Genomic DNA, 25,724 nt, shown 5'->3' on the forward strand with positions numbered 1-25,724 from the left:
TGCTGCATACAGTCTGAAGCAAATGCCATCTCGCTGCCTTTCCAGTATATTTTCATGCCTTTGTGCTACTGTAACGGTGCCTTGAAAACGGACCTTAATTTCATAATGATATATGGCAATAGTTCTTTACTGACAAGCAACCATGACTGTGGTTGGTAAGCATGTATTTGAAAACAGAAAAGCTAAATAGTCTTTACAGTAATTGAGTCTCAAAGGGTTTTCTCTTCCTACTGCAACTCCAAAAGAGAATCAGCTTCAAAACACGTCTTAAATATTTCAACTGTGTATTAGTAAGGGTATTTCTCAGTAAGGGCTGAGGACTCAGAATATGGGGATATCGATTACATCCTCTTTTAGCTTTCCACAGGAGGTTTCCAAGAGGGAGGCTAACTAGAACTGAATAGACAACCACATTTGTGCTGAATAGCTAGAAAGTAAAGGAAACCCATTATGTGGTTTTTAAAAAGTTTTGTGAATTGTGGAAAAGATATGTAATGCTTCTGCTGAAAAAATGCCATCATAATTATCTATATGTTCTTTATTTCACTTCAAGAATTTTCCACAATGAATGTCTGTCTTGGGACCTTCATAAATAAATAACTGGCAGCATCACTGTCATGAAATACATTTATAAATGAGCTTACTACTACACAGCTGCTCTGAAAACTGCATGTATTACTTGTAAATAATTAAATTTTCCACCTCTGACAGGTGGGTTATAAAAATGATTAAAATAAATAATGTTGGTTTGAGGGGTTTTTTTGGTTTTCATCTTTTTTTGAGAGAGAGATTCACGTTAAACCATTCCACAGACACTTTTGGGCTTGCACAACATATGGCCCCATATGTGTTCACTTTTCAGAATTACTTCCAGACACAGAAAGGAACAGATGTAGAGTGGCCATTGCCTTGGGAGTTTGACCTGCAGCATAGGCAACTCACTTATTATCCTTCACTTTCTACTGATCATGCATCAGTTCCCTTTACAGCTTCTCTTTTCTTACACTTTCCTATTCATGTCAGAACGGATTCTCTTTGGTAAGTACACTGGTCTTCAGATTCCCTTCAAGATCAGAAAAAATTTGCCTGACTTTTGCCTTTCATTTCACTGCCTGCTTTGGATAAAGCTGGGTATGGAAGTATTAAAATACCAAGGGAAAGCCTGCTGTCACAATGAGTTTGATCCAAAGTCCTTTGAAGTAATTCCTAAACAACGGTTCCCAATTACTGCTGTTGGGCTTTGGATCCACCCATGGCTTTCTACTCCAACAAGAAGCATACGTATTAAAAAGTTTTCAAAAGATTCATCTGATAGGATTACCAGTTTGATTTCCTGCATAATGCTCTCTGAAGATTCAGATAAGCATGACACCACTTGAAAGCTCTCCCTATCACCTCAGGCCAGAATTAAAGCTCCTCTGCAGTCACGGTGCACAAAGTTTCACAAGCAGTAGATAATTTCAGCCTTACAACCAAGTTGCTCTTTGGTCTCTCTCGGCTGAGAAAGGATACACTTTCTTGATTCTAACACCAGAACCATCTACTGCTTTTGAAAACATAGTCTTCATTATTGGAATGATTTGAATTCTGGTGCAATATTGCTGGAACAGTCTTGGCACTATTTCATGCTGCAAAGAGGGTTCTTAGACAATTGGTTATTTGTTATTGCCATCTCCTCTTTCTAAACCAATGTGTTTCTTCCCAGTAGTCAGACAGTTTATATTTGAAAGATATCATCTTAATGGAGGTCCTAAATTTTGTATCCACAGTCATGGACAGAAGTGACAGTTCATCTCACAGAAAGACTACCTATAGCAGGTAGACCCACACACATATATAACATGTGCAGCTAATTGCACACCTAGTTTCTTTTCCCACACAGTTTAGGCCCCCTAAGATATTTCACTCGAAAAGCTTGAATTGTCTTTGGAATGCTGTACAGAGGATTAGAGGATTCAGTAGACGATTCTTTAATATTTGGTTCTGAATCTGAAATGCTACTGCCATCTGAGGAACATTTTGGTTTTGTTGGTCAAAATCTGCACAACTTCACTCAGTCTGCTAAATTCAAGTATGGTGCCCTACATGATGCATTCTGTATCATGTTCCCTTTTAAAACTAAACCCTAGAAAATGCTGCATTGAGTCTGCATGACATGCAGGAATATATTGCAATAAACTGAGTAGAATATTTAGTAATGGCCCAGAATTTTCAAATTTTAACCCAAGTGCTTTGCTGAACTGATGCAATCAAAGAACTTCTTCTCCCAGCTCTAGCTGAACACTGTACTTAGACTTTGCTAGTTTATCTTCCTTCTTTAGGAAGTCCTTTTCTTTGAGAATAAGCAGAGTAGCCAGAGCCATTGATGGGGTAGAGCAAGAAGGCAGGATCTCGGGGCAATCCTCTGACGGACACCAAGTGTGTATATACTGTAGATTTCCCCAGCCAGTTCCTGTCATCACCTGGGACTCTGAATAAGTCATAGAATCATAGACTCATAGAATCATTTAGGTTGGAAAGGACCTTTAAGATCAACAAGTCCAAGCATAAACCTAACACTCCCAAATCCACCACTAGACAATGTCCCTAAGCACCACATCTACACATCTTCTAAATACTTAAAGGGATGGTGACTCAACCACTTCCCTGGGCAGCCTGTTCCAATGCTTGATAACCCTTTCGGTGAATAAATTTTTCCTAATATCCAATCTAAACCTTCCCTGGCACAACTTGAGGCCATTTCCTCTTGTCCTATGGCTTGTTACTTGGGAGAAGAGACCGACACCCACCTTGCTACAACCTCCTTTCAGGTAGTTGTAGAGAGCGATAAGGTCTCCCCTCAGCCTCCACTTCTCCAGGCTAAACCACCCCAGTTCCCTCAGCTGCTCCTCATAAGACTTGTGCTCTAGACCCTTCACCAGCTTCGTTGCCCTTCTTTGGACATGCTCCAGCACCTCAATGTTTTTTTTTGTAGTGAGAGGCCCAGAACTGAACACAGTATTCAAGGTGCACACAGTATTCGAGGTGTCAGAATGCAAAATACGATTACAGTTTGATTGAAAAGATTACTTACATGTTCTGTATTTCCTGATTCTCTCTGGAAAGAAATGTGACAAATGTCCTAAAGAAATGCGACAGACTTCTAATTTTGCTTTTGCACTTGAGAGGATGGCCTTTATGCACGCATGTATACACAGAGCGAGGCAAGCCTCTGGTCTCTGCATAGACAAACAGCCACAGGCACACAAGGGCTATTCAGCTCTTCAGGGAGGTCTGCTCTTCAAATAGCTGCTTCCATCCTCTCCAAAAGAAAGCACCCTATAGGCTGGAACCAACCAAGAGCTACTAGGTGGAATATCATCTAGTGGTTATCTTCTAGTCTTTAAAATTTTGCTTTAGTGTCAGTGATTAAAAATTATGCCTATAAATTTCATATGATATCCTAAAATAGGCAGCACATGTTATTAGACATCATAGATTCACATAAAAAGTAGATTTTTTTTTTTAATGCTACGGGGAGATTCATCAGGTTATTAAAAAGACCATGAAAGAGTTTCCAAAATGTTTTCATTTTAAATGGCAGGAGGCTTTGATCAGTCTACTGTCTTGATTAATAATTGAAGAGTTTCCACAAAAGCAAAAAAAAATTTTGTCTAAACGAGTTGCACTGCAGTCTTGTCCTTTGATAAGACAGGAAAAGAGGGACACAACTTTGCATAATTAGCAACTGAAATTAATAGCTACAGAGGAACAATTAAGTTGTGTTTAGCTGGAGCCATCTGTTTGCCACCTTTCTGTAACCATTCATATATCCCCATCACTCAGTGAACACAATGAGAAAAGGGTGTATTTTTAATGTCTGTGAGCAATCATGAGTCCCTTAGTAAAGCACAGGTCAAGTTCAGCATCACAGACATCACATTATTTTCCATGATATAAACATTTTTTCCTATGAAATATTATTCTTAGCATTCTCAGTATTTCTTTCTTTGGACACAATAAAAGACACTGTATAATCAGCAGCATTGATTTCTGATAGGGTTTCTTTCTCCTCCACCTCAGTGGCATTGCTAATTTGCTTGTTGAGTTATTCCTTTGCTTGAAATTACTTTAGAAAATCTTTACTTGTCCTTTTAACCAATAGCACAGAAAATAAATGTCATCCAACCCAATCTGTTGCCTCAAAGAAACAGAGCAAAGAAATAGTTGTTAGCTAATAATATTGGGGAGTGATACATGAAAGAAGCAGAATTTACATCCATGCCTTGTCTTGATTAGAGTGTTCAAGTTTAATTCAGCATGCCACTATTTCCTGCTGGCTGTTCTTCTTCACCAGTAACAAGCCCTCCTTAGAAGCTGTTGATACTGAACACATGGACCCAATTAAATCTTGTAATGAAATTTACTTATTTGCAGTTTTGGCCCTGATGTGGTCTCTGATTCATTCACCAAAAGGTTTCCATTTACTGAAGGAGACATTTTCATTTGTGGTGAAACCCTGAAGTGTAGAACTGAATGTGCGTTCGGCCAGTTACTGGCATACGTTGTAAGGTGGACAAATTAGGCACTGAACTCTCTTTTGGCGGAGAGCCCCATTTTGCATTTTCAGGCACTTAAACTATGACCACACTAGTTATAAAGCTGTGACCTGTTCTGGTCAGTCTTGAGTCATGGGTTAGGATAAGAACATTTGTTAAATACTGCTATATGTATAATATTTTATATTAAACATGCATATACAGAGAGAATGTGTAATACATACAATGCTGACCAAAGCATTGTATACCAACCAAAGCACCTGAGAAGATAAACTAACAAAATAGAAAGCAACTAAAAAAATGTGGTCACTTTATTCCTCTGTGGTTCAAGATCATGATAATTAAATACAAGTGATCTCTTCACACCTCATATTCTGCCAGAAAATGTTTATTATTATCACCATCACAGTTCATTTGGTTATCCTTTTGCCTTTGACGCAGACTGTAGTTCCAATGTAGTTGGCTGAGATAGAGTTAATTTTCATCACAGTAGCTTGTATGGTGCTGGTTTGGATTTGTGCTGGAAACAGTGTTGATAACACAGGGATGTTCTAGTTATTGCTGAGCAGTGCTTACACAGCATCAAGGCCTTTTCTGTTTCTCACACTGCCCTGACAGCAAGTAGGCTTGGGTAGGCAAGAAGTTGGGAGGGCACACAGCTGGGACAGCTGACCCCAACTGACCAAAGGGACATTTCATACTATATGACATAGTGTTCAGCAATAAAAACTGGAGGGAAAGTTTGCCAGGGCTGCCATTGCTTGATGACTGGCTGGGTGTTGGTCAGCTGGTGGTGAGCAATTGTGATTTGGAGGGTTTTTGCACAATTTGTTTTTCTTTGAGTTTTTTAGGGGGTGGAAATTTGTTTTTTTACTTGTTAAACTGTCTTTATCTCAACACATGAGTTTTCTCACTTTTATCCTTATAATTCTGTCCCCCATTCCATTGCGGGGCAGTGAGGCAGAGGCTGTGTGGTGCTGAGCTGCCAGCCAGGGTTAAACTACAACAACTGCTCACATAGCAAATAACTAGGGGTTTTTTTAGTGTGGTTGCTGTAGCATCTTGGCATGAACCAGAATTTCACTGCACTCATAAACACCTTAAAAATGGGAAGTCAGCTTTCATATTGCTCTTTAAGGAGGGGGCAACAGTGGAAATAGATAGATGAGGGATCACAAGGAGGTAAAACTGGTTGATGTTAGCAGTACTGGAAGTGGTGTGGGCAAACACACTATGCTTGTGGAGGCAGACACTTAACTGAGGCAGCAGAAGCCCTGCTGTTTGAAAATTTAGGGCTGATGCAAATGGCAGCAGTCTTTCTGACATGTCCTGGACTCAACAGCACACACAGTGCTCAGCTGAAGAGCTGTGTTCTCCAAGCCCACTTGCAGATTACTAAAGCCCTGTTCCCTCTCTTAGGAATCAGCCAAAAGAAAAAAGATAAGGTAATAAGAATTAAAGCACATGAAGAAACTCAGAGAAATTTCTAAGGATAAAAAACAATTATTGAGGCTCTGACTAAAGTTTATATCTGATTAAGAGACAACTGTATCTATTTCACCCAAATAGTGACAGGAGACAGTGAGACCTGAAGAGAGATATGGTATATACAGATTTTTCACTAGTTTGACTTCAGGTTTCAGAAGAAAAGAAGGGATAGTTAGATTCTAGCATTTATCCAGAGCCTTGAGGAAAGGAAAGTATGGATTAGGGCAACAGTCATAAATATACCTCTCTGGGGAAGCCTTTACCAAAAAGGTATCTGAAAAGGAGCAAAACCACATTACAGGAATAATTAATGAGGACAATGAGTTTCAGGTTACATAGACCCTTCTTACCTCCTGAAAGGGTAGTGACAGGCCTCATGTTGTATCAGCTTCTGGAGGCTGTGATACCTACAACTGGAGCAGGCAAAGAGGGCAGCAAAATGAGTTGCATCAGGAGGCAGCATGTTGATGAGGTGGCAAGAAATCAAAGTTCCAGCAGCAAGCTCCAGAAGGGAGGCAGGGCATTTTATTCCTAACAATGCCTTGCTGGTAATTGCAACAAGCTGATCCCACTTCTGCCTGGGATGCAGCTGAGATATCACTGGCCTGCATTGCACACCATTGAAACGGAAAACCTCCAGTACACAGTTTATGATTATTTGCACCCAAGAGGGTGCATCCCAGGTGGTGATAATCTCCCATAACCTTAAGGATATGCAAAAGCTTTGAAAGATTTGATGCAGAAGGAAGTTGCTTAATGAATGAGCAGCTGAAGGCTGGAAGAGAATTTGATTATTTCTTTTTTACCCCTTAGGTGTTTCATACTGCAGAGTGCTATTACACTGCAATAGCTTATATGGGCCAGCCTACCTGGAGACCACGTAACTATCTTCAACTTGCAGTCAAAACCAAGAGCACCTATCCGCTTACACATTAATTGAGCAATGGTAAAACACCACCCAATACAACAAATTTTACTAAGAACTTCCAATGGAATGACTCCTACCTCTGGATTTTTCATGCTGCTCCTTCACACATTTGTGTATTTTTGTCTCTCAGCTCCTGCGAGCAAGGTCCTTCCTTCCTGGGCTTCTCTGTTTTGTAGAACATCCAACTGAGGCTAAGTAAATAAAAATATGAAAAGAACCTTTCAATTCAGGCTGGAAGCTGCTATGAGAACACTGGTGGATTTAATTATTTCTACACTATTTATGTAGCCCCTCAGCCTCTGAAGAAGCATCCTTTACCAATAGCCTGGTACAAAGTGTAAACTAGTTATAAGTTGTTTTTCCCCATCATCATGACTATCTTTTTTACTTTCCTGAATAGGGTGTTGCATTCTGGGGCCAGAAAGGGTTTTTCCAGCTATTTTTATTCTGGGTGGAAAAAAGCTCTCTCTTTGTTTGCTTGGTTTTGTCACTGCTATTTTATATGGTTGTACTGAATGTTTTTGCCAGTGATTCAGGATTGCAGTCTGTGGGGTGTCAGTAATTGATAGTCCCTCCTAGCCTGTGCACTCTTAATCTTTCATCTGCAAGCCAAGTACAGAACACAAGAAGAGTAAGCTAGAAATGCTCTTGGTCTCCAGCACAGGAACGTCCATCTTTGCCACAGGCAGCTTGCAAAACCATATTTGTTTACATGTTTATACTTGCCTTGTTCTTTTTCTTTCCCATTTTCTGCCATGTTCCATTACAAAAGGAAGCTACAACAGCCATCCAACCCATGCTTACTTCCTGGTCAAGCCTCTCAGCTTTCATGTCTCCTACCCCTGACAGGATTTCAGTAGCTGCGTAATGCTATCACAGATTCCTTAGAGAGTCCTGCCCATGTGGCATACCCCACTACCACATCAGAGAGGCATCTTTCTCCAGGTCTTGTGTTGTATGTGCCAGCCCCATGCAGATGTGCCTCAGATACTGCAGAGCACCTAAAATGGCTCTGTGTTTAAGACCTAAATATCTTTCCAAAAATAAACCTTTCTAATATGACACTAGAGGGGGGGGGAAGGAAAGAAGAGCATGGAAAGAAGAGCATGCAAAAATGTTGAAATCCAAAGAAAATTGAGCTGGCTCCATCTTCCTTGGAAATACAGCGTATCCTGAACAGAGGTTTTAAACCAAAGTTACTTCAAATAGCTTTCATAAAATCCTGCTATGAGGTCCTAGAGAATTCTCTCCAAAGCAGAAGTAGGTGTCCTGTCTTCACAGGCACAATTTGGGGATCTCTGAGAAGCAGAAGATATTTAATGAAGATAATTTTGCAAAGAGGTGTCACCACATACTTTTTTTTCAGCCAAGGAAAGGAAGAGAGCCAAGAGGCTGGAGTTTGCAGCACCTCAAGGTAATGGCATCTCGCCAGCTTCTCCTTGCAGTCATATCCATGCCAGAAGTTCTTAAGTGCAAATGGCACATAAAACAGAAACACCTGTCATTATTGTGCTGGGGGGGTGTGTGGATAATTATGTGAAACTTTGTGAAAAAAAGTGTGCTTTCCTGTCCTGAGAATGTAATGAAAAGTTTTACTGTGTGGAGCAGTATGGCTGGAGCGGTTGTGCTGGTTTTATCAACAGTTGGCCTCAGAGGCACCCAGAGGGGCATTGCTCAGCCCTCCCTGGAAGGCACTGGCACACCTGGACCTCCCTGCCTCCTTCTAGCTGCCATTTCACACCCACCTCACCCCTGTTCACCATTGTGCATCAGTCACAGAAGATGGCTACACTGAAATGAGGCTCACCTAAGAACTTTTCCTTTCATTTCAGGTGTACTAGATCTGTCACTTAGATTGTATATACAGAATTTTCAACAATAACTCACCACCTTATAGTCTATCTTCATCAGCAAGCAGTAAAGCTCTGCCGAGACCCTGACAGCAGTTTTGCAAAGGGCATTCACTCCCTGATTTTGTGCCAGCATGGCATGAAGCCAACCCAGCAGATACATGTTGCTCTGCAAGCAAGCAACAATTGGGGCTCTACAGCTCTTTGGTCCATGTTATATTACAGGACCTCAATATGTGTGTCAAGGAACTGCTCTTATGATTTGGGGCCACCTGCCTCTAGATGAGGCAGTCTTTGAGTTCAGTATGGCAAAAGAACATTTTCTTATGGATCTCCTTGTGGCTCTGTGTATGGAGCACACCTCTGTGGCACAGGAGAAGTCCTCATCTCCCCTGCCCCCATCCCCAATCAGGTACAATGACACAGTGTTATTATCAGTGTCGGCTGATACAGGAACAGTGTCTGGGGACAGCTGCTGAGATAATTAGGATAAACTCTTTCCTTCCATAAACCTGAATGCAGCTGGTACTTCACAGAATCACAGAATCGTATAGGTTGGAAAAGACCTTTAAGATCATCAAGTCCAACCATAAACCTAACACTACCAAGACCACCACTATACCATGTCCCTAAGCACCTCATCCAAACGTCTTTTAAATACCTCCAGGGATGGCGACTCAACCACTTCCCTGGGCAGCCTGTTCCAATGCTTGATAACTCTTTCAGTGAAATAAAATTTCCTAAGATCCAGTCTAAAACTCCCCTGGTGCAACTTGAGGCCATTTCCTCTCGTCCTATCACTTGTTACTTGGGAGAAGAGACCGACCCCCACCTCTCTACAACCTCCTTTCAGGTAGTTGTGGAGAGCAATAAGGTCTCCCCTCAGCCTCCACTTCTCCAGGCTAAACAACCCCAGTTCCCTCAGCCACTCCCCATAAGACTTGTGCTCTAGACCCTTCACCAGCTTCGTTGCCCTTCTCTGGACACACTCCAGCACCTCAATGTCTCTCTTGTAGTGAGGGGCCCAAAACCAAACACAGTAGTCGAGGTGCAGCCTCACCAGTGCCAAGTACAGGGGGACAATCACTTCCCTAGTCCTGCTAGCCACACTATTTTTGATACAAGCCAGGATGCCATTGGCTTTCTTGGCCACCTGGGCACACTGCCAGCTCATATTCAGGCAGCTGTCAACCAACACCCCCAGGTCCTTTTCTGCCAGGCAGCTTTCCAGCCACTCTTCCCCAAGCCTGTAGCATTGCATGGGGTTGCTGTGGCCCAAGTGCAGGACCTTGCACTTGGCCTTGTTGAACCTCATACAATTGACCTCTGCCCATCAATCCAGCCTGTCCAGATCCCTCTGCAGAGCCTTCCTACCCTCAAGCAGATCAACACTCCCACACAACTTGGTGTCATCTGCAAACTTACTGAGGGTGCACTCGATCCCTTCCTCCAGATCATTGATAAAGATATTAAACAGAACTGTCCCCAGCACAGAGCCCTGGGGGACACCGCTTGTGACCGGCCACCAACTGGAGTAATCTCCATTCACCACCACTCTTTGGGCCCAGCCATCCAGCCAGTTCTTTACCCAGCAAAGAGTACACCCATCCAAGCCATGAGCAGTCAGTTTCTCCAGGAGAATGCTGTGGGAAACCGTGTCAAAGGCTTTACTGAAGTCTAGATAGACAACATCCACAGCCTTCCCCTCATCCACTAGGCAGGTCACCTTGTCGTAGAAGGAGATCAGGTTGGTCAAGCAGGACCTGCCTTTCCTAAACCCATGCTGGCTGGGCTTGATCCCTTGGTTATCCTACCTTGGTTATCCTACCTTGGTTATCCTACCTTGGTTATCCCTACTTGGGAGTGAAAAGTTCCCATCTGCAGAACATTGAAGTAAAAGTTCTGGTGGTGGAACTTAAAACACAGAGAACACAGTATGTCAGAAGGCAAACAAAGATACTGAAGAAGAAGGAGAGAAGCACATTTTTATACCAGAGAAAAGCTGTTTAGCTGTGGGACCTGTCAAATCAGACCTAGTTGCTCATAGTTAAAGAGGACTATGGTTCATAAGAAAGTGCATGAATTGAAGAGGGAGGGTATTGTATAGCACAGAAGATGCTGATCTGAGCCCCAGGAATACCTTACAGTGATGAATAAGAGTCAGAGTTTATGTTTCACCTAGATCAGTTACTGAAGTACAGCCAGACTTCCCTTGTCCTGCAAACTTGATATGTAGATGTTGTATGCTCTACTTATTACGCACCTCTGCAGAAGTAACCAGTGAAACCAGGCTCCCATCTGACTGGGATTCAGGGTATGTGTGTGTGCCTGGGCTACAAAAGAGTATGAAAGGACTGTAGGAGTTTCATCATCCATCAAATGAGCCTAGAAAACTTGTGCACGCCACAGGTGTCCTTTGGAGAGCTTAGTTCATGGCAAAGCCTAGTCAAGCAGATTCAGAGGTCATCTTTGTGCCAGACTGTCAAGCAGCATTTGGAGCTGCAATAGCTCTGGCTACCCTTCCTGCCTGCCCCCTGGCCACATTTCACACAGTGAGCAAAGGACACTTCCCTGTGCTGTAATCCCATCCGCCCCATGGGGTGCATGTTGCCCAGCCTTCAGGCTGTACTTACAGGCTCACGAGTGGCAGGGCTGGCAAAGATGGTCTTGAAGAGTGATTTCAGGGCCAGGCCGACCAGGCCATATAGAACTCTCCAGGCTATTTAAGACTTTCCAAACCCAATGCCCTCGGACTCACTAGCAGGGTACAGTTTGGATTGTGACTCAGACTCCTAGCAACCTGGAAACCAGTAGGACTTTTCATATTTAAGAAGCAACCTAGGAGTTCAGATGAAACAGTGGTGGCCAGGGACTACTTACCACTTGGAGTGGACTGTTGGGAAATGACAGAATTGCTGCCAGGGATTGGTCTCTGGTAAATTTTGAAATTTAAATAGTTTCACATGCTGTGCCAGATTTTCATTAATAAGGATGTTTATTGCAATCTTCCCACAATTTTTTAGAGTGGACAAAAATATGCAGCAGCAGGGGTTCATTTGTTGGCTGATTGATTTTTAAAGTTGTTTAAAGTAAAACACCCACTTTTTAGAGCAAATTTTTCATGTCCCTGCATGAAAAAGAAGAGTTTGTGCTTGGCCATAATGAATATAATAGCAGACTTTTTTTTTGTTAGTCTTAACAATTTTTTGTTAGTCTTAAAATTCTGCCTAGCTTTCTAGCTCCTAGATCAAATAAATCTGGTCTGCCATGCCTCGTGCGAGCCTGTAAAGTGCCCCTGAGTCCTGGCCCAGAGCAAATGCCAATAAAATGGACTGCTAACTCCCTACAAAGGCCCATCCACACATTTCATTCACAGAGTTGTTCTCAGCTCCGTGAATGAAGATAGCTGTACAGGAGTATATGCACTTTATACACACTTTATACATGAAACCAGTCTCTCTGGTTTTTTTCATAATTTCTTTTTAATTAGAGAGTGAACCAATTTGAGATGCTGATGCTTTTGTTTTCATTCCTGTTGCTGCAGAATGCTTTCACAAGTGGTTAGGAATTGAATCATACTTTAGAAATATGCTTAAAGTTATTTAATCTCACACAGTGGCTCCTTAGTTTTGATCAGAGTTACAGATAAAAGTATCATCTCATCCTGAAACATCTGAGGGCTGCATCTCAGTCCTCCTCTGGAGATAATGGGCCATGTACTTATCTGGCTGTTCATACATAGGTCAATTCTGCAGGCTTTCTGTAAAATCAATTTTTATTTAAATAGCATATTGAGGTGTGAATCAGATCCATTTCTCTCAGTAAGTTCATATAAATTGCAAAGAACATCAGGTACTACCAAATTCAGGGCTTGGATATTTAAAAGTTGCTCAGTATCAGTATGAGTTTTACCCAGGCAAGCTTTTTGCCCAAATAAACTAGACAATAAAGAAACATGTGAAGTAATAATTACTGGAGTTTTGATAACTGTTTTTCTAAGAGGAACCATATACAAGTATGTGTCCAAGAATCATACCTAGGCAGTCATCTAGGGTCTGGAGAGGGTGACAAACAAAATCCATTACTGGGAAAACTATTCAGCACCCAATGCCAATGTAAAACAAACAAAAGGACACAGATTTCCACACATGGTACAGCTGAATTATGAAACTCACTTCTAAAGGATGTTTTGAGGGCCACAGTTATAAGTGGGTTTCAAGAATGGTTGAGACAAATTCACAGTTGTGTTGGCAGCTGTTAAACATGATGGGCAGCATGCCATCAGTCTCCTGCTCTGGCTGCTTCCCTGTTTCCGAGTCCCAGGGGCATGAAAGAGCCAACGCTGACAAGGCGCTTTGCTCTTAAGTGCTTTCTTTCACCATCCAGCAGTGGCTACTGCCAGAGGTTGGAAGAAACGGTAGAGACAGGTTTAGTCTGACCCTCTTCAACTGTTATTTCGTGGATGGTAGGAGCAATGGGGAAAGTAGGCTAAGACCCTCCCTTAAAGAGCTGGGGCTTTCTCCCCTTGTCCAGCATCATGCTGGGAACATCCCATCTCCTATCCTGTGTCTCTCTTTACCAGCGAGAGAATAGGGATAATACTTCCTCACCTCACACAGGTAAGGTGGCAGTAAATCCTCTCCGTAACTGTGGTGTGCTCAGATACAGGGGCAATGAGGACTATATAGCCACTCACAGTGCACAGTGACAGCAAAATACAACCCGTTTGTGGGTATCTGAGTACCCACCAAACCCCAAGAAACCCATAAAAAAAGGTAAAGAGCCTATGCACTGAACTAGAAAAATCTCAGAAAATGTTTAGGGGTCCACAAATTGAAGAAGGCTGAGAAAGCAGCAGAATAGTGCTTTCCTTTTCCATCGCCACTACCTAATAAATTGAGAGGCAAATAAACCAAGTAACATTTGCTCATTGTCTAAAAGTTTAGGAAAGTTTTCTCCTTCCTAACCCCATAAATGCATATCATAATCACTATAATTACATCAATCTATTTGTTCAGTCACAGTGAAAAGTATGGTTATGTCTTATGGGCCAGCATCTTGAAAATATCACAGAAAAAAAAAGCCTTATTTTAAATTATTTCACTTTGAAAAACCGTTCCATGACTTGAGTTACCTAATAGAAAAGATTACAAATATCCAGGGATGATTAAACAAATAACTTAGACTTCAGGTGAGTTTTATCTTTCATCGTTCATGCAAGTAGAATTGATGGCAGTGGGAATTTTACTCTTGGAGAGACTCAGTTATCATCAGTAAAAATTCCAGCTATATTCTGTACAGAAGTCAGACTAAAAAGCAGATTTTAGTTCTCTTATACTACAGGAAGTGAAAATATGGATAATTTGTAAGAGGAAAGTTAGACAAGGAATCAAAATCAGGAAAGAAGTCTTGTATTTTCAAATCTAAAGATCATGGGTGAAATTTGAAGTTCTGCTCACAAAGGAATCCAACACTGGTTAAGCATCAGAGCAGGTTCCTTTAGGAAAAGGTGTTCAGATAACTCCACTCTTTCAAGACTGAGGACTTTTTTTAAGAGAGACCTATGAAGGACTGCTTCAGAATTTTTATTTATAAGCATGAGGTAATAATAATAGAAAAGATCAGAGATCAACCTAAAAATCGCTTTTGCAGTAAAGTGTTCATTTTCCAGGTAGTTCCAAGTTCCAGAACTGGGTAGAAGAAGAAACTGAATGTTAATTTGCCAGGCTGATGCTTCAGCTGCTTGGCTCTTTGATAGTAACTGTGGACTGTGACTTTCTCTGATCAAAAATCCCATTCTGGAGCCAAGCAGATTCCCCAACACAACTCTTGTCAAGGCCTGCAAGAAATATTTGTTTCAACAGGGGAAAGTGGGGAGAAACTGTCTAGCTACAAATTATACCCTAACAGCAATAGCTTGATATACACTGTATCAGTTCTAAGTGTTGATCATGATGAAATGGAGTTGATATATTTCTCCTGATTAAGAATTCAATAAATCAGGATTTACAGTATTTACAATCATAGAATAATTCAGACTGGAATGAGCCTCTGGAGGGCAGCTAGTTCAGCTTCCCTGCACAAAGCAAGGTCAACTTCAAAGCTAGATCAGGTAGCTCAGGTCTAATAAAGTTTTGAAAATCCCCCAAGGATGCAGTTTTCATAGTATCTCTGGGGAAGCTGTTCTGCCACTTACCCACTCTCACATCAGAATTTTCCTTGTTGCAAATTGTGATCATTGCCTCTTGACCTTTCATTATGCACCTCCAGGAAAAGTCCAGCTTCCTCTTAGCCCACCCATTGGGCAGTGAGAGACAACAATTAGATCCCTCTTTGGCCTGCGTTTCTCCAAGTAAAGCAAACCAGACCCCTCAGCCTCTTTTCATTCCTTGTATGCTCCAGGCCCCTAACCATCTTGGTGGTCCTCCACTGGATACAGTCACCTGCTAATATCTTTCTTGTTACTGGGGAGCTGAAAACTGGACGCAGTATTGCAGATACGGACTCACAAGGGCTGAGTGGAGTGGACTAATCACTTTTCTGGACCAATTAGCTACTGATTGCTACTGCAGTCCAGGATGCGATGAGCCTTTGTCACTGCAAGGGCATCCTGTGGACTCCTGTTCAACTTCTTGTCCACCAGGACCACCAGGTGTTCTTCCACAAATTTCCTCCCTAGCAGTCAACCCCCAGCCTGGGGTCATTCCCTCCCAGGTACAGGACTTTGCATTTCTCTTTGTTAAATTTCTTGAGATACTTGTCAGTCTGCATATCAAGGTGCCTCAGTGTCAGTCTTACCCTTCAGTGAGTCAACAACTTCAGATAAGAATTCATTGATATTACTGTAGGAAATCCCCTTTAATAATTACCACTCATTCCTAAAAATAATTCACACAATGCATTGAGGCTTAGCAGTATTCTGTGAAGATGCGTATGTCTCCAGAATTAAAGCTACCTTTTCTAGAAAATTCACAATTTCTTATTGTTCTGTCATTGTTCAAATTAATGAATAAAAAGCAATAACTTTCTTCTGCTCTGGTCTGTTAGCTCAGGAATAACAATAGGGCCAAGTGAAGTCTTTCCACTCATTGGGTTTCCATTGTCAGCTATTTGCCAAGTGTTCAGCCACAGTTTCTTGGCTTGTGTTTATAGCACCCGAGACTCCCAGGTGGTCTCTCCGTCCAGTTACCCACCAAGCTGGGATTAGTTTCTGTGACAAGCTGGACATGTCTCCAGTCTGCCATAGCCACAGGCAAAATGCACTAATATGAAACATTCTATTTCAACAGTCTGTTAAGCAATACACGTTTCCCAACTTCCTTTCTGGACTGCCAAGTAATTTCTGGAATAGGAAATTTATTAGAACTTGGTTTTAGTTTTGTAAAGATCCTCAAAGTTTTATCTCCATCAGACAGTGCTTCTGTGATCTTCATTGGAATATTCTATTTATAGTCCCAATAAATGTTATAACACAGCAGAACAAGAATAAAAATTGCTCTCAGTTTCCACCGTGATGCTACTTTCATCCTTAGTAATATTCTGCAGCTTCCTTTTCTTTCTGTACCACTTACAGCAGAGTTTTCCAAATTTCTTTCAAAATGTTATGTAGTGGTAGGAGAGAGACAAGGTGCAGAAAATTCAGCCAAGTTAGTTCAGGGAGGAGAGAATATGTGTCAGAAGGATGAAGGAGAAAGAGTGAAGGTGTAAGTCTTTCCTCATGTGTATATGGACCATGACAGAGACAGGAGCTGCTGCACCATCACTGATAATATCTACCATCTGCACAATGGCAGGACCCAAATGAGAAAATCTGGGAAGCTCTGACCTAGAGAACAAAAACAGCAGAAAGCTTGTTTAAGCCATAGTGCTGTGATAATAGCTGACATAAAGGCTGATCAGAGAACAAGACCTGGAGTGTAAATAAAGTACACAGCATTACCATTATATGAGTTCCACTCTCTGAAGCAGAGCCACTTCTCAGGCAACCTTAGGAGACTGAATAATAAACTCTAAACCAGGGCTATTTTATAGTAAGCAAATTCAAAGAAATAATATTCTTTCACAAAAAAACAGTGGTGAACTGCTTCCATTATGCAGATTATTCCCAGCCTGCCAAGAAATCAGCAGCATTGGAATTCCCAGTTTTAATCCAATTTACTAGCAGAATTTCAGGAACCTGTAGGGGTCTGTAACCAGGACACTCCACCCTGAAATCATGCTGAAGGACTCACAGCTGCCAGCAATTAGCTTTGTTAGGATGGGCTCTTTGGAGGTTGCTGTTGGTTCATCACAATGAACCACTGCAGATCCCAGATTCCTCTACATGCTGGTGTTACAAACCATGTGGGTCAAGGAACTGGGGCAGGGGGCTGCTTTTTGTTCCTCACTTTTTTTTAGAAAACTTCAACAAGGGACTATTACTTTTAGTTTACTACTGACTTAGAGTAGAGGAAGTTCAGCTTCCTCTTACCTCCTTGCTTTGGCTCTTAGATGACACAAAAAATTCAGAAACTATTAATTTTATTCGCATTTGAACTGAGACTAAAGAAGGGCTCTCTTCTATATTTAAGACTGAACTGTGATGCCAAGATTCTCTTTTTTGTATTCTCGGTAAAGCTCAATACTTCCTCGTGGTGTGTTTGCAAAGCAACATCTTTGTTCACAATGCACTTTTTTTCCAACAAAATGGGGTGGTATATTGTGAGCAGGAAGACAAAGACTCCTTAATATGTATTTTTGACCCTTCTTTATGTGTTTTGGTGCATTCTATTCCACCAGCTTAGTCTTTAGACTTCGTAGATTGTGTCAGAAGCAGTAGTGTGCAGTAGCTTAGCCAATAAAATGAGCAGTGGGTTTAGATGTTCAGACTAATACAGCAATAGAAAGGAATGTTGCTTGCTCAAGTAAAAAACATGTAGTAGCTCTTTGTTCACAAAAAAGGCAGGCTTTTTTCATTAGTAAGTTTACTAACATTTTAATCTAGAGAAGAAAGTAATGCCATTCTTACCACATTTACTGTCACTGATTTTCTTATTGGACCTGCAACATGATAAGCAGGTTAACCAGGAAAAGAATAAGACCCTGTCCTAGTGGGTTCACTTGACTTCTCTGTTTCCTCTGGGATGACAGAGATTCACAGACAGAAGACACAGTCTTTCTCAAGCTGAGTAGTGCGGTTGACACACCTGATGGATGGGATGCCATCCAGAGGGACCTGGACAAGCTCAAGAAGTGGGCCCATGTGAACCTCATGAGGTAAACAAGGCCAAGTGCAAGGTGCCGCACCTGGGTCAGGACAACCCCTGGTATCAATACAGGCTGGGGGAGGAAGGGATTGAGAGCACCCCTCTGTAGAGGGACTTGAGGGTACTGGTGGATGAAAAGCTGGACATGAGCCATCAATGAGTGCTTGCAGCCCAGAAGCCCAACCATATCCTGGGCTTCATCAAAAGAAGCGTGGCCAGCAGGTCGAGGGAGGTGATTCTGCCCCTCTACTCCGCTCTGGTGAGACCCCACCTGGAGTACTGCGTCCAGCTCTGGGGTCCTCAGCACAAGAAAGACATGGACCTGTTGGAGCAGGTCCAGAGGAGGGCCACAAAAATGATCAGAGGGATGGAGAATCTCTCCTATGAAGAAAGGCTGAGAGAGTTGGAATTATTCAGCCTGGGGAAGAGAAGGCTCCAGGGAGACCTTATTGCAGCCTTTCAGTACTTAAAGGGGGCTTATAAGAAAGATGGGGACAGACTTTTTAGCAGGGCCTGTAGCGATAGGACAAGGGGTAATGGTTTTAAACTAAAAGAGGGTAGATTTAGACTAGATATAAGGAAGAAATTTTTTACGACAAGGGTGGTGAGGCACTGGAACAGGTTGCCCAGAGAGGTGGTAGATGCCCCATCCCTGGAAACATTCAAGGTCGGGTTGGACGGAGCTCTGAGCAACCTGATCTAGTTGAAGATGTCCCTGCTGATTGCAGGGGGATTGGACTAGATGACCTTTAAAGGTCCCTTCCAACCCAAACTATTCTCTGATCCTGTATGGGCTTTTCCCATGTTGGAATCAAAAACTGAGCTGGTCTCTTGTGGTGTATCTGACAAGAGACAGTCAAACACTAGTGCAAAAGATTTTCAAAGGGCTTTAGTCAAGCTGTATACACAATAGTGGAAGAGGAAAGTCTAAAGCAGGGAGACCTAGAAGAAAGCTAGGAGACAGAGGGCTTTAGAATACAGCAGGAACATGGTATATCCAGGTGTGTGGGAATAAGAAGGATAAAATACAGTTCTGTTGCAGAAATACAGTTGCTGCTTTTTCTTACTTGCTTCAAAACATTCTTCAAATTAATGGAAAACACTTCTGAAAATCTCTAGTGACTATACTCTGTCTACCCAAAAAGTGACTACTCATTGGTACATTCCTAACTTACAAAATAAAACAAAAGAGAACTTTCACAACTGCACTAGTACCGCTTATCCCATAAAGGGAAGGAGAGTTTTACCCTCTGTGCATCACTAATAAGGAGACTGTGCAGATCTTGAGCTAAAAATTGCAACCAGAGCCTCAGTCTATTTGTCACAGTTCCTTAATTCAGAGAGGTCAGACTCTAGGCTCTGCACCATTTGTCTTTATTAGAAGTTCTGCAGAAGTCAGGTTATCAAACATCCCTGGACTGGCTTCTGCATACCTTGTTTGCTGCAGACAGCCAATTACATCTATCCAAGTAGTTATGCTATAAAAGGACCATGGTGGTCCAGTTCCTAGTTTGAGCTCTCTCCAAGCAGCTTCTTCCTTTCTTAACCTCTAGGTAAGGGACATTTTTTTCCAAGAGGCTTATAAGAGCCTGTGTTTTACATCATCTTAATCCTTGAAACAGGACCATTTTCTGACCTAGATAGTCTTGAAAAATATTTCATGGTTTTCCCAGGGCAGGGGTCTAACGTGATACAGATGAAAGAAAGCGAACACACTGCTCAGGCCTTGATCTCCCACTTATGTGCATGCTTAATTTCACATGCAAAAATATTCCCATTGATTTAGGACTCTTCACAAGCAGAATATGCAATGCATATGTATCTGTAAAACTGGGGTTCATACACTATCACACATACCCAAACATTTGGTATTACTATTGGGGAAATATTGAAGTAAAGACCTAGAGATTTGAGTATAAAAAGAGAAAGAAATCATTATAATTTATAGTGTGGGAGCCACTTCTAGGGTCAAAAAGAATCAGAAAGTAATGGTTTTCTGGCTATCAGAAAACTGTTAATTGACACACATGCTTTATGCTTTGCCAGGTCACCTCTTCAACAACATTGGCTAATGCAAAACATTTTGAAATTTCTCATTCCCTAAATTACTCCAATCTAAACATATCAGTGATTAGCTTTATATCTGCATTCCAAATGGTATAGTCCTCCAACTTTTTAGTTAAGCTTTCTCTTTGCAAAGGAACTCTTACTTGCTTTTATTGCAATGTGACATTACTTTTGGTTTAGAAGTGAATGCTATTTAAGCATTGAAAAATTAACCTGCTGTTTGGAACAAGAGGACTAAAAGTTTTGGAAACTCTCAGTCCCTTTGTCTGACTCCAGTAAACAACATAGACCATAACACTTCAAAAAATTCCAACCATTTGATCAGCTTGAAGCAGCTGTCAGTTTCCTGGCAAAAAACTTCATTGACATATATGCATTTAATAAAACTTTCATAGTGAGAACAATTAAAATTCTGCTGTTATGTCAGCATTCTGAGCAGGCAGCCATGCTTTCTTTTTGCCTCTGCAGGAATAACACAATTCATAACTTCAGTGCCCACTTTTCACTGCGAAGAGCAAGCTGTTTAATGCTGTCGACCACACCAGGTTCCCCCCCCCGCCATCCAATCTGTATTATTGGCCAACACATATAAACAAAGCAGCCCATGTCATGCCTCCTGCTCATTCAAAATAAGGAATACCAGGCATAAAGTCTTCTTCCCTACTTGTACTTAGCACCAGAACCAGGGTAAAAAAGAGTTCTTTTTTTATATCTACCCACATATAGGATATATGTACATTTCTTGCAAAAGAGCTCCTAATGCCAGGAGACTGAATTTGTATATAAATGAGACACATAAAGGAGTATGTCCTTGATCAAGTAACATTTGAGGTGAACAAGCATGAATCTACTGAATATAAATTAACATAAGTATACTAACAACAAAACTAAACTAAAAAATAGTTAGTTAAAATATACTTATTAACATAAGTATACTAACAACATAACTATAAACTAAAATATAGGCTTGTTTCTCTAATGATACTTCCATCTGTACTAGCAACAAAAAGTATGAGGAATGAATTAATGGATTTTGTTATATTGCCTGAAACTTCTGGATTCTTTCACATCCAGTTGTTGCAATTGACTAATCCATTCATTGAGAAATTGGGTTTAAGACCACTGCTTAAGCGTCCACCAGAGAAGAGGTCAAATCACCAGGAATCTCAGTCCTCATAGTAGTCGCCACTACACCAATAGTCCTTACTATCAACTTCTTCATATTCACCAGCATTTCCAAAACTATCCAAGACAAGTATTTCCAAGACTACTGTCCTGACTATCTTTCATTTTAGAACACTAACCTCTGTGAAATGCGGTCACAAAGTAGTGAAGAAATAGTAACAACAGGTTTTTCATGCTTCTTTGAGCAGAATGGTTACTAATCCTAAATCATTTTTAGCTACTCTAAGGTAAGTGGTTGCATTTCTAGATAAAGAGAACTATAGAATGAAACAGGAAGGTCAAAATCAATGTGTGAATCACTACAGCCAAGTCCAAATTAAAAAAAGAAGGATTCTGTTCTTCTTGGCAGTTATCAGTGGAAAGGGTTGTTCATTCCAGCTGTGCCTCCTTGAGCGTTGAAAAGGAACAATGATTTCTGGTGAGCAGCACAGTTTATTCATCTGAGGGCTTCCTGCCTAACAGCATCGGATCACAGAATCACAGAAATGTTTCTGAAATGAACCTCTGCAGGTCTCAAAATCCTAGTCAGAGAGGAACAATTGCCAGTACTAGATCAGGTCTGCCACAGCTTTGTCTAGCCAAGTCTTGAAAATCTCCAAGAATGAAGACCTCCATCAGCTCTCTGGGTGACCTATTCCTGTGCTTCTCTACCCTCCCGGTGAAAAAGCTTTTCCTAATGTCTAACTTCTCAAACTGCACTTTGTGCTGTTGACTCATATGATCTGCCACTACTGCAAAGAGTTAAGTTCCATAACCTTTGCAACTGCCATTCAAGTATTTCTAGGCTGCCGCCAGACTATCCCTTAGTTTCCTCTTGGCCATGCTGAATGAGCCCAGCTTCCCAACCCCTCTGCAAAGGCCATCTGTTCAAAATCCCTGACCATTGAAGAAGGCCTCCATTGGACTCTCCCCATTATTCATCATCCACTTGAAAAGGGGACTTAAAACAGGTTGTAGTATTCCAGATGTGGTCTCACCAGAGCCATGCAGAGGGTTATAATAAATTCTTCCAACCTGCTGGCCACACCTTCCTAATGTATACAGCAGCCCATTATACACTTTTCCTCATTCACAATGGTAGTGCACTTTTGGCTCATATTCAAGCAGCTTTGCAGAAAAGCCCCTGGTGTCCTTGTGGAAAAGAAGCTGAAAATGAGTCAGTAGTGTGCACATGCAGCAAAGAAAGTCAATCAGCTTCTGGGCTGTATTTAAAAAGAGTTTAGCCAACAGTCAAGGGAAGTGACTCTTCCCTCTTTCCAGCTCTTGTGAGACCACATGTTCTGTATCCAGTTTTGGGCTCGCTCCAGTACAAGGAAGATACTGGCCTCTGGGCTCACTCCAGTATGAGAGTCACCAAGGCAGTCACGGGGCTGAAGCACAGGATGTTCAAGGAGAGACTGAAGGAGTTGGGTTTGGTCAGTATGGAGAAAGAAGGCTGTGGGAGGTATTATCGCTACCTACAACAATGTACTGGGAGGGCGTAGAGAGGACAAAGCCACTTTTCTCAGAGGTGCAGAAAGGACAATAGGCAACAAACACAAGTGGGAACACAGAAAATTCCAACTCAATATAAGGAAAAATTCCCCACATGAGGGTAGATAAGCACTATATCAGGTTGAGATTGTGGAGTCTCCATCCTTGGAGATATTCAAAACACAACTGGACAAGGCTCTGAGCAACCTGATCTAATGGCAGAAGGTTCAAGAAGACAACCTCCAGAGACTTTTCCAACCTACATGAGCTTGTAACTCCATTTGCCCTCCACTGTATTCTAAAGATCTTCTGCAGCAAGGCTGCTAATCATCCAGCCTGTTCCCAGTCTCCCAGGTGCAGATATGTACTCTTTTTGTTGAACTTCATGCTGGCCCAATCCTCAAGTTTCTCAAGGTCAATCTGGATAGAAACTGTGTCCTTTGCTGTATCAGCAGCTCCTCCCTAACTTAGTGACTCCTGCAAATTTGCTGGGCAGTGCTTTCTGTTTTATTATACAGGTTACTGATAAAAATACTGAAGAACATCAGCTCCATTATCAACCCTGGAGTACTTTACTTGTTACTGGCCACCAGCTGGGCATGGAGCCATAGAGTACTACACTTTGGGCCTGGCAGCCCAGCCAATTTTCAACTCATCCAATAGTCTGATCATCCAGTCCATACATTTTCAGCTTCCAGATGAGAGGTCCGGGTTCAGAAACCTTATTAAAGGCACATCCACCTCCCTCCCCTCATTCCCATAACCAGTCATTTCACTACAGAAGGCAATCAGGATGACTGTTTCTGATTACCTCCTTGTTCTGTTTGAGTTTAGATATGGATTCCAAGAGAAGATCATGCACATTGGTCTTCGCAAGGACTTAGGTGAGCCAGCAGCTGACAGTGTTCCAGATCCTCTTTTTTGCCATTCTTGAATATGACTGTAATGTTCGCTTTTTCTGTTCATCACAATTTTTCACAGACAATACACAGGAGCCTTGCAATCACAGCAGCCAACAAGGCAACTACATCAGCCAACTTTTTCAGCACCTTTAGGTCAGTCCCAGGGATATGAATATGTCTAGATGAAGTAGTTTCTAACTTGTTCACCCAGTGCTGGCTGCTTCCCAGACTTGCAGGGATCAGGGAGAAGGTGATGAGCAAGGTAAAAAAGGCCTGTGATGAGCAAGGTAAAAAAGGCCCTGAGGACTTCAGCCTTTTCCACATAATCCACACTGTGCTGCCCGTCATCTATACACTATACACTAGCAGCTATACACTAGCAGCTCCACATCTTCCCGTTACAACTTGTCCTTATTGCTCAATTTAATGAAGCTATTTTTAGCTTTATCTGGGTTTTAACGTTCCTGATTTTGTTCCTACGTACCTTAGGAATCCTTTTATATTCTTCTTTTGTTGGCTGGTTTTGTTTCCACTTCAAACATGTTGACTGATTGCATTTCAGTTCATCAAGAAGCTCCCTTTCAGTCAAGCTGGTCTTGTGCTGAAACTTCTAGTTTTCCCACATAAAAGGATGGCTTGTTCCCGATCCCTCAGTGAGTTCACTTTGAAGGAGTCATCCAGCTCTGTTGGGCACCCTGCCCCTGCATGGCTGCTTCCCAGAGGATTTTGCTTAGCAATTCCTTAAATAACCAAGTCTGTTCTCTGAAAGTATAGAGCCCTAGATCTGCAGTTTTATTTCCAGCCTTCCTCCAGATCCTGAACTCCATTGCCTTGTGCTCCCTGCAGCCTACGATGCCACCAGTGACTGCATTTTTCGTCAGTCCTCAGTCTGTGAGCAGTAAGTCCAACAGAGCAACACCCCTGGCCAGCCTCTCTAACGTTTGCATTGGAAATGTGTCACCCACACAGTCTAACCCGGGGTTGTTTGCATGAAGCCACATTGCCCTCACAGCAGTTGTCTGTGGACAGTTGAGGCCACCCATAACAATAGGTGCCTGCAAGTGGGACATTTTCAGTAGTTGTTTGGAAAAGGCCTCTGTTTCCTATCAGTCAGGAGGTCTGTAGCAGACTCCCAAAATGTCCCCAGTGTTACTTCCCCCTCTGAAGTTGATGCAGAAGCTCCCAATAGGGGTGTCTCTAGTTTTGCCCTATGGAGCTCTGTCAAGTCAAGGAGATTCTTAATATAAAAGATGACCCACTCCTTATCTTCCCTGCATACCACTCCTCAACAGCCTGTTTGCTCCATCAATTCCCTTCCCAGCATATTCTCTGTCCCATGTGAACAGCCCCTAATGGAGACTGGCCTCACTTTTTGTCTCCACAGCTCGATTTCCTGGTTCATCACGAGGGGTCACTAGAGGCACCGATGCATCAAGGGCAGTGAATCATGCCAGATATATGCTCACTTCTCTGCTCGTTGTCAACGCTGCCCATTGGATTGACTTAGAAGTTCTGGTGAGACATAAATAAATTCCTTGGTGCACTTTTATGAGTCTCTCAGCACTGTATCTCATTGCTTGCAATATCCTAGCACATTAGCAGTATTCACTCCAGTGATACATCAGGCACTATGGACTAAGGAGAACACTAAAAATATCCTTGGGCAAATCAGTCCCTAAAAGAGAGTCCATACAGGAAACAGAACTGGAAGAACCAATTTGCACAAAATACACAAATTTCAATGAAGGTGTATAAAAGTTGTAATCAGTTAATAGCTTATGCACAATTATTGTTAGGAGCAAGTGGGATTTTTAAAGTGTACTAAAACATCTGATATTTGCATATAGTTGCACGTTGATCTAAGCTGCAGAGGCACATTAAGGCTTTCAGCTTGGAATCTTAAAGGTGGCTCGGTACTCTTCACCCTTGAATTTGTAACATGGCTTCAAGACTTGCATTCTTTGTGCTACAGTTTTAAGATTCATGCAAGCAACAGCTGAAGTGCCATGCCACGATCTTAAGTCCTTGTTCTGTTAAATTCTACTAGT

The 25,724-nt window shown here is 41.9% G+C and overlaps 1 long non-coding RNA gene across 2 annotated transcripts in view; it reads right to left on the bottom strand.

The window, feature by feature from the left end:
* LOC140648879 (uncharacterized) overlaps positions 1-25,724 on the bottom strand; it is a 65,496-nt gene that overhangs the window by 13,249 nt on the left and 26,523 nt on the right. For both annotated transcript variants that reach the window (XR_012041372.1, XR_012041373.1), the window contains exons 2-3: positions 7,032-7,145; positions 6,377-6,439 (exon numbers count right to left, since the gene is read on the bottom strand). This is a non-coding gene — a long non-coding RNA (uncharacterized lncRNA). The remainder of the gene's footprint in view (positions 1-6,376; positions 6,440-7,031; positions 7,146-25,724) is intronic.

The sequence above is a fragment of the Ciconia boyciana genome, chromosome 3, assembly GCF_034638445.1.
Source record: "Ciconia boyciana chromosome 3, ASM3463844v1, whole genome shotgun sequence".
Taxonomy (NCBI): domain Eukaryota; kingdom Metazoa; phylum Chordata; class Aves; order Ciconiiformes; family Ciconiidae; genus Ciconia; species Ciconia boyciana.